This window comes from Schistocerca americana, chromosome 3, assembly GCF_021461395.2.
Source record: "Schistocerca americana isolate TAMUIC-IGC-003095 chromosome 3, iqSchAmer2.1, whole genome shotgun sequence".
Lineage (NCBI taxonomy): Eukaryota > Metazoa > Arthropoda > Insecta > Orthoptera > Acrididae > Schistocerca > Schistocerca americana.
The window spans coordinates 111,904,010-111,913,240 of NC_060121.1; positions in this window are offsets into that span (position 1 = coordinate 111,904,010).

Genomic DNA, 9,231 nt, shown 5'->3' on the forward strand with positions numbered 1-9,231 from the left:
AGTGTGAATCAGCAAGAGCGAACCATCCAAAGCGCCGAGCTAGCTGAACAGTGCCGACCGAAAGGTCAAAATGAGAGAAGTTTGACGTGGAGGCAGACAAAAATGTAGGTTCCCCAGTGTTGAGGCAAACAAGATCCGCTTGATGGAAGAAGTCAATCAATAGGGAGCCTCGTGGACAAGGACTCGGAGATCCCCAAAGCGGGTGGTGGGCGTTGAAGTCTCCAACCAGCGAATACACAGATGAAGGAGATCGGCTGGTGCCATTGATGTGGACGATGGAATGCATACAGTACAAAGAGAGAAGGTGTATCCAGAAAGGGGAAGATGTACAGTGACAACTTGGAAGCAGCTGTTTAAGGGAATTGGGTGGTAATGGACAGTATCATGGAGAAGTATCATATGTCCCCCGTGTGCCAGGGTGTCATCAACAGAGGGGAGATCAAACCGGACCGATTGGAAATGAGGGAAGACAAAGCGATCATGGGGATGTAGCTTTGTTTCCTGAAGACAAGAGACGATCGGGGAGTAGGATCGTAAGAGGATTGACATTTCATCCCGATTGGAGCGAATTCCGCAGATATTCAAATGGATAATTGACATAGGGCAGACAGAAAAGGGAAAAATCTCCCACGGTTGCTGTCAACTCAGCGACCTCTGAGAGCCGGCGGCTGGTGGCGTGGAACGGCATTCAGCCAAAGGCAGAAGATCCTGATCCATAGGTTTCCCGGGGGCAGCTCCAGCCGCCAGGGATCGGCTGGTTGAGCGACCGCCAGCGGTGCGTCTCGGCGACACAGGAGACGGGCGAGGACGGCTACCGCTGGGTGGTGCTGTAGATGAGACACGCCGTGGCAGAGAAGGAGAGAAACAAAGTTCCTTCTTGGAAGCAGGACGTTGAGAGGAGGGAGGAAGCGATGGTTGGGAGGTCGGGGTACGTAAAAAATCTTCGCGAGTAGGCTCTTTTTTTTTTTAGAATTGCGGGCCTCCAATATAGGGGCCCGTGATTTAGCAGGAGCTGATGAAGGGTGAGCCTTAGAGTGAGCAGGTGATAGGGGGGAGGTTGAGCGGACGATCTTTGAGCTGGTCGATCTGACGGCCGTGACACTAAAGGTGAGATCGCAAGTCTGTGTGGCTACCTCCTTAGTAGGCCGAGGACAGTGCTATATTTACCCACTGAGAGCACAGTGGCCTTTCTACTGGCGAAGCAGCAAATGTGGACACATTTTCCTTCATTCGGATTTCCTGAATAATTCGTTCATCTTTGACAAATCTCTAGAGGAAGCAGCGTGGTCGCCCATACAGTTGATGCAACGAGGGGGTGGAGGTGAACAATCACCCTCATGGGCATCCCTGCCACATGTAACGCATTTGACCGGATTGGAACACGAATGGTTGGTATGATTAAACCGCCGACGTCGATAGCAACGCGTAGGGTTTGGGATGTAAGGGTGAACTGAAATGATCTCATATCCTGCTTTAATGTCTGATGGAAGTTTAACTACGTCAAACGTCAAGAAGAGAGTACGGGTAGGTACCAAGTCCTTGTCAATCCCTTTCATTACTCGATGTACAGCCGTTACGCCAAAGTTAGACCGGTAAGTTTGTATGTCCTCGTTGGATATCAGTCGAGTGAGTGGGTATAAACCACCCCGTGTGATGAATTTAAAGTACGGTGCTCTTCCACCCGGACAGGGAAGGTGTGGAGCAGTGAAGTACGCAGCAATTTTTGTGCCTGGACTGCACTGATTGTTTCTAACAACAAGGTGCCATTGCGTTGTCGGGAACAAGACTTTACAGGACCCGCAGTTGCGTCGACACTTTTCTGAATAATGAAAGGGTTTACTGTGGAGAAGTCTTGACTTTCGTCACACCGAGAAACTACTAGGAACTTTGGCACTGATGGAAGAAGTGTCTGTGGCTGAGACTCATCTAACTTTCTCTTGTGGACAGGAGCAGTAGAAGTAGAGGAAACCATTGCAAAAGTATCCCCCATGATTGCTGGCGTCTCCGATGGCGCGTTTCTGCCTCGTCAGGGCCCTCTCTGAGGGCACTCCCGCCTTAGGTGATTGCCCATACCTCGGGTCAAGCCTACCGAGAAATAGACAGAGGGGCAAATCGGCACGTTCAGAAGGTTTCACCTCGGGTAATCACCCCTCCCTGGGCCTGGCCTTTACCAGGATGTACGTAGGAGTCCTACTTGTCTACCTAGGGCGGGAATTACGCATTACCCCGTCACCGGTTACGCGTGGGAAGGCGTGGGTCGGCCTTCAGACACGCACAAGGGGGAAGGAAAGAGAAAGGGAGGAACAAAGAAAAGGAAAGAAGAGAGGTTTCAAACGCTGCAGCGGAGAAGCGGGTAAAGAGGAGAGGCAAAGGAAAGAGAAGGACAAAGACTTTCCAGCATAGAGAGCAACGAAGAGAAACTACGTCTTACAGTTATAAGCATCCATCTCCGGATGTAAGCACAAAACATACTCCCAAAGCGAGGGAGAAGGGGATGGGAAGGAGTGGGGGGTGGGAAGTATAGGGGACGGGAAGGGATGTGGAAAAGGAAGGTATGCAGCCCAGAAAGGAAAGAGAGCTGCACTAGCTCGGGGTCCCGTGCTCGCCACACACGTACCCACAAAAGAGTTGTGGACCCCCTGGGGGGGGGGGGGGGGGGGGAGCCGGGGCTCTTCTTTTGATGTTGACGAGAACGAACAACAGACGCGCGTCTAGGAAAAACGCAACAGTATTGTTCACGAATATACTCATACATTCAGAAAATAAATTAATGGTTCACCTGCTTATTGTAATTCTTGAGGCATTTACTGTTCTTAACTTCCACCAGGAATTAAAAAATCGGTATTTTGTACCAATATTGTAAGATAAGTCTAGGAGGATTAGCGTAGAACCTCAGACACTGAATGTAGTGCGTGAATTCTGCAATTTGGGTAGTGGGATATCTGATGACGGTTGAAATAAGGTAGACAGAAAATCGAGATTGCCAATAACAAGGGTTCCTTTTCCGGAAAATAAGTTAATATGAAATACACATTCAAGCGTAACGAAGTCTTTTCTGAAAATATTTGTCTAGAGTGTAGCGTTGTATGGAGTGAAAAGTAGACAATAAAAAATACAGAAAAGGACACAACAGAATGTATTGAAACGGAAAGTTACAGGAAATAGTAAAAGTGAAATGTGGATGAAAAAAATTACAGACAAGGTGAGAAAAGAATCGTTTGAAATATAAGGTTACAGAAAAAATCTGTGGACTATGACAGCATAAAATATATATCGTGGTCCATTACGTAGATAGTTAACAATTCTGGTTGTTATATTAGTAACAGCGATTTGTTAATTCATGGATGCAGTCTAATAGTTCTACTTTCAGAATTTACAAGCGGCCAGCCCCGGCTTATCATAAGTAGCGCTTCCCATCTACGACCAGTCGAAATATCTGGCTTAGTGGCAATAAATTCCTTGTGAAGCAATCAATCTACTAGTGAAAACCCTAGAAAAATTTCCCGGTAGTTCATGGGATTATTCTTCACATACCAATTGAAAACCGTGGATGCGGACTTTTAATTCCGTGACATATATTGATATGTAGTACTGTCACCTCACAAAAGGCGATTTTCCAGTTCTACTGCACAAAGCGTCTTCCACTATCAGACATTACTACATTGTATCGGGGGTAAATTAACATGAGGTCCCACTATTTTAATTAACGGGACTGTAACAAAGTAAATAAACTGGCTTTTGAGACATTAATGTAAGCAGAAGTACAATTACAAATATGGTCCATTAATTAACCACAGTAAAAAGAAATGTTCAGAAGTGGCCTGAAGCACTCCTGAATCTTCATTCTAGGATTTTCATAAACTGTTTTGAAGCAAGAAACTTCCTGGCTTATTAAAACCGTGTGCCGGGCCGAGACCTGAGCTAGGGACCTTCGCCTTACGCGGGCAAGTGCCTACCAGCTGAGCTACCCAAGCACGCCTCACGACCATTCCTCGCAGGATCAGTTCCGCCAGTACCCCGTCTCCTACCTTCCAAACTTCACAGAAGCTCTCCTGCGAAACTTGCAGAACTAGCTGTGGTGTCACCGCCAGACACCACACTTGCTAGGTGGTAGCCTTTAAATCGGCCGCGGTCCATTAGTATACGTCGGACCCGCGTGTCGCCACTATCAGTGATTGCAGACCGAGCGCCGCCACACGGCAGGTCTAGAAAGACTTCCTAGCACTCGCCCCAGTTGTACAGCCGACTTTGCTAGCGATGGTTCACTGACAAAATACGTTCTCATTTGCCGAGGCGATAGTTAGCATAGCCTTCAGCTACGTCATTTGCTACGACCTAGCAAGGCGCCATTATCAGTTGCTATTGATATTGTAAAGAATGTACAGACAAGAGCTACGTTCAACATTAATGGATTAAAGTTAAGTATTCCACCAAGTACCACCTTTTTTCTGAAGTCTGAATTCCTTGTCCTGTTCCAGACCTCACGCCAGCTTGCGTGAGCTTAAACGCGTGCCTTTCGGCTTCCTCCAAACCCCGTGGGCGGCTCCTGCCAATCCACAACACTAGCATTCCTGGAAGAAATGATATTGCAGAGACACATGGCTTTGCCACAGACTGGGGGATGTTTCCAGAATGAAATTTTCACTCTGCAGCGGAGTGTGCGCTGATATGAAACTTGCTGGTGGATTAAAATTGTGTGCCAGACCGAGACTCGAACTCGGGACCTTTGGCTTTTGCGGACAAGTTCTCTACCAAGCACTTGAAGCAGGCATTGAAGTCTCCTACAACAAACTGCATTCTGTTCCTTCACCTTCGGCGTTTTATGCGTACATTTACAATGAGAAATTACGGGTATAACAGTAGGAATAGTATTATTTTCGCTTTATTTTATCCCATGTAATTTTACTTCTCTTTTTAAGGGTGCTATAAACGCACGGCGACATCTGTTCAAGTTGAATAATCTACAAACTTATCTTATGGCCCGTAAATACTAAAACACGCTTATTAACTTTTTCCAGTGTAACAGACACAACCAAAACACTTATTAGACTGTCTTCTGACAGCTAGCCTCCGCAAGCAAATGTGTTATAGGACGATAGTGCGACAGAGGTTAGTACATACAGAGTATGGTAAAATGACGAATGTCTCCGATACATCTCCGGTGCTGTTGCCAAATCGGAAGCCCTGGCCCACCGGGAAGGGTGATCGCGCAGAGACAACGGTTTTAGTATAAAGTAGATAGGTTCTTGGTACAGTTAGCATCCAATTCCACGCCGATGGAGGTGGCGGGAAACCTGTGGTTTAAATCCTCGTTCCGCCATCCAGATTTACGTTTTCCGTGGTTTCACTAAAATGTCAACGCCGGGATGATTCCTATTAAAGGGCACAGCTGATTTCCTTCCCCATGCCCAGCCTGTGTACCGTCTTTAATGACATGGTCGTCGACTGAACTATGTTGATATTCCTTGAAACATGATACTGGGTGATGTAGAACACAAACTATATGAGCGCAATCGCAATTTCTCTTCAAAGCGTAATTCAGCATACGTGTACTGTATTTAACTTCTACAGTGATAATTTAATAATGCCGTACCGCTCACGGCTACGGAAGCTACACCGGATACACCATTGACATATGGGTTGCCAACTAACCAGGCGTTTATCGGCGAGACGACGTACACCTAAAACAATAGTTCCGGTCTGGCCTTTATTTTATTTCGTTATTTGCTAATGTCTTTTAGTATGTTACATACATAAGGCAACACACTACATATTGCACACGGAACAATGGATATGAATATAAGACATAATATTTTAACTTAATTTCAAATGCGTCCGTATAACTAAGCGTTATGTTGTTCAAGGAAGGTCTGGCCTAGGGAGTGCGGCACCTTTGTTGACTTACTTGTCACGTGGACGGAAACAGACATTTGCTCTATATCATTCCACCATCCGGCAATTCACGTAGACGACACGGTCAATCAAGAGAGTTAACTGGAGACTCAATCGACGGGTCTACTTCCGGAGCCGGCGCCCAGTCTTCTACACTGCGCAACACAATTAAAGGGCAACTTTTTTTGAAACCCGGTAATTGCCTCCAGTTACGACGCAGAAGTTTGAAATTTGGCTAAAAGGTAACTACAGCCATCGTCTGTACTGATGCAAAAGCGAGACGGCGTGCGACATAATGTTCGGGCTCATCGACGATCCAAACAGCAAGGTGTCGAGCTATGCGATAAAAACGCCAGTGCTCAGAAGATCACGTGAGGTGTAAGGTGAGCTAATGATGTCGCATTAGCACCTAATCTCACCACAATTCTACCCGATGCGACTGTGCAGGTGTCACCGGATGAGAAGGTTGTCATACTCTCTTTTATTCACGTTTCGCCCTTCTTTTTACGCATCTGCGAAAAGATGTGAGAACCGCGATAACCAGCATTGAAATTACGCGGTTTTCTCATGGGTGATCGAGGAAAACAGACGCATGAAAGGGCCTCAGAGGGTTGCATAAAAGGCGTCAATGAACTCAATCTTCCTTTGGAGTCCCGATTCCCACATATTTCGAGACCGAAAACGACAGTTCGCAGAGAGATTAGCAACAGGACAACGCCCTTCAGAATTTTTGACAGTGCTGACCACCACTGGACGATTCAGCCCTTCTCTGAGGTTATCAACCCGCCTGAACGTGATTCCACCCCTATGGAGTGAAGCTAATGTGTCTGAAATGTTTTCCTCTGCCACCCATCAGAAAACCATGTTTTAATTTCAACGTTGAGTGTTGTTGTTCTCACCTCCATCGCAGAAGCGTAAAAAGGAGGGCCAAATGTTGATAAAAGGTTGTCTGACAACCTTCTCATCGTGTGATACGTGCGCAGAGACGTGGGGAAGAATGTGACGTCATTAACTCACCTCATACGTCACATGAAATTCTCAGCACTTGCCTTCTTTTCGCAAGTGTCGACACCTGGCTGAAGCGTCTTCCGAAATATAGGTTGACATCGCACGGCGTCACGCTTTTGCACCATCACAGAGGAAGGTTGGCTCTGAGCACTATGCGACTTCTGAGGTCATCAGTCGCCTAGAACTTAGAACTAATTAAACCTAACTAACCTAAGGACATTACACACATCCATGCCCGAGGCAGGGTTCGAACCTGCGACCGTAGCGATCGCCCGGCTCCAGACTGCAGCGTCTAGAACCGCACGGCCGCTCCGGCCGGCCAGAGGAAGGTTGTACCCACCTTTCAGCCAAATTTCAAACTTCTGCGTCGCAATGGGAGGCAATTACGGATTTAGAAAAAGTGTCACTTTAATTGTGTTGCGGAGTGTGGTTACGGCGAGCTCTCTCGGATAACAGCCTGTAATCAGCAATCGAGGACCTTCGCCTCTACACCAGTCCATCATTTTGCGACTGAACTTAAAAGAATTTCTTGGAAGTTGTCTACCAACCGGATTATGACTTTGATTCAAAGTAATACTTGTCATATATGGTACGTGTTACGGATGTCTTCCAATTGACAGTTAAAAGGGGGGAGGGGAGGGAGGGGGCGTCGACAAGTATATGGAAACACCGAAAACGCAACAAATGCAGGTCCTTTATGGTTTCGAAGTAAACTTTATACCATAGTTTCAGCAAAATAGAAGTAAGTTCAGGCAAGGATGATGGAGATGGTCACCGATCACTCACCCTGCTCTCCAAAGTAGACAGCAGGGAATCAATAATATTGAGTTCTGGTGACTGTGGTGGCAAGGGGAGAAGCAACAATTCATCTTCGTGCTCACAAAGCAAGATAAGGACGACGCGAGCTGTGTGGACATGGACGCTATCATTCTTGAACCCAGAATCACCATTGCTGAACAAACACTGTATACTGGGATGGACACGATCAACCAAACTGGTCACGTAATCCTTGGAAGCAGTTCGACCTTGCATAGTAACCACGGGGCCCATGGAATGCCACGGTATAGCTCCCCAAATCATCAGTGAACCCCCGCCACGTTTCACTCTTGGCAGCAAGCAGTCTGCATCGTGGGCTTGAGGTGGCGAACGACAGTCGTGCATTCGGTCAGTGCTTGAAAACCGAGAGAAGCAAGACTCATCCGACTGAATGACTTCTCTCCATTGTTGCCAACGTCAGGTCTTTATGGCTTCGGTACCACGTTCTCCTCTTACGAACATTTTCATCACTGTTGTGTGGTTTTGAATTCCACCTCGCCCTCCAATACCCAGTTATGCAGATCTCTTCGTGTAGTACTTCCGTTATGAATACGAAAGTAGGAGAGAGAATATGTTCTACATCTACATCTACGGGATTACTCTGCTATTCGCAGTAAAGTGCCTGGCAGAGGGTTCAATAAACTACCTTCAAGCTGTTTCTCTAACGTTGCACTCTCGAACGGCACGCGGGAAAAACGAGCACTTAAATTTTTCTGTGCGAGCCCTGATTTCTCTTATTTTATCGTGATGATCATTTCTCCCTATGTAGGTGGGTGCCATCAGAATGTTTTCGCAATCGGAGGAGAAAACTGGTGACTGAAATTTCACGAAAAGATCCCGTCGCAACGAAAAACGCCTTTGTGTTAATGACTGCCACTCCAATTCACGTATCATGTCTGTGACACTATCTCCTCTATTTCACGATAATACAAAACGAGCTGCCCTTCTTTGTACTTTTTCGATGTCATCCGTCAGTCCCACCTGATGCGGATCCCACACCGCACAGCAATACTCCAGAATAGGGCGGACAAGCGTGGTGTAAGCAGTCTCTTTAGTAGACCTGTTGCACCTTCTAAGTGTTCTGCCACTGAATCGCAGTCTTTGGTTTGCTCTACCCACAATATTATCTATGTGATCGTTCCAATTTAGGTTATTTGTAATTGTAATCCCTAAGTATTTAGTTGAATTTACAGGCTTCAGATTTGCGTGACTTATCGCGTAATCGAAATTTGGCTGATTTCTTTTAGTACTAATGTGAATAACTTCACACTTTTCCTTATTCAGGGTCAATTGCCACTTTTTGCGCCATATAGATATCTTACCTAAATCATTTTGCAAGTCGTTTTGATCATCTGATGACTTTACAAGACGGTAAATGACAGTATCATCTGCAAACAATCTAAGACGGCTACTCAGATGTTACTGTAAATAGTTCAGTTACAGGGTAATTCTTATCAGAATCGACAGCAAACCCACACCGACAATGATAGTTCAGGTATACTTGCCAAGGTAGCA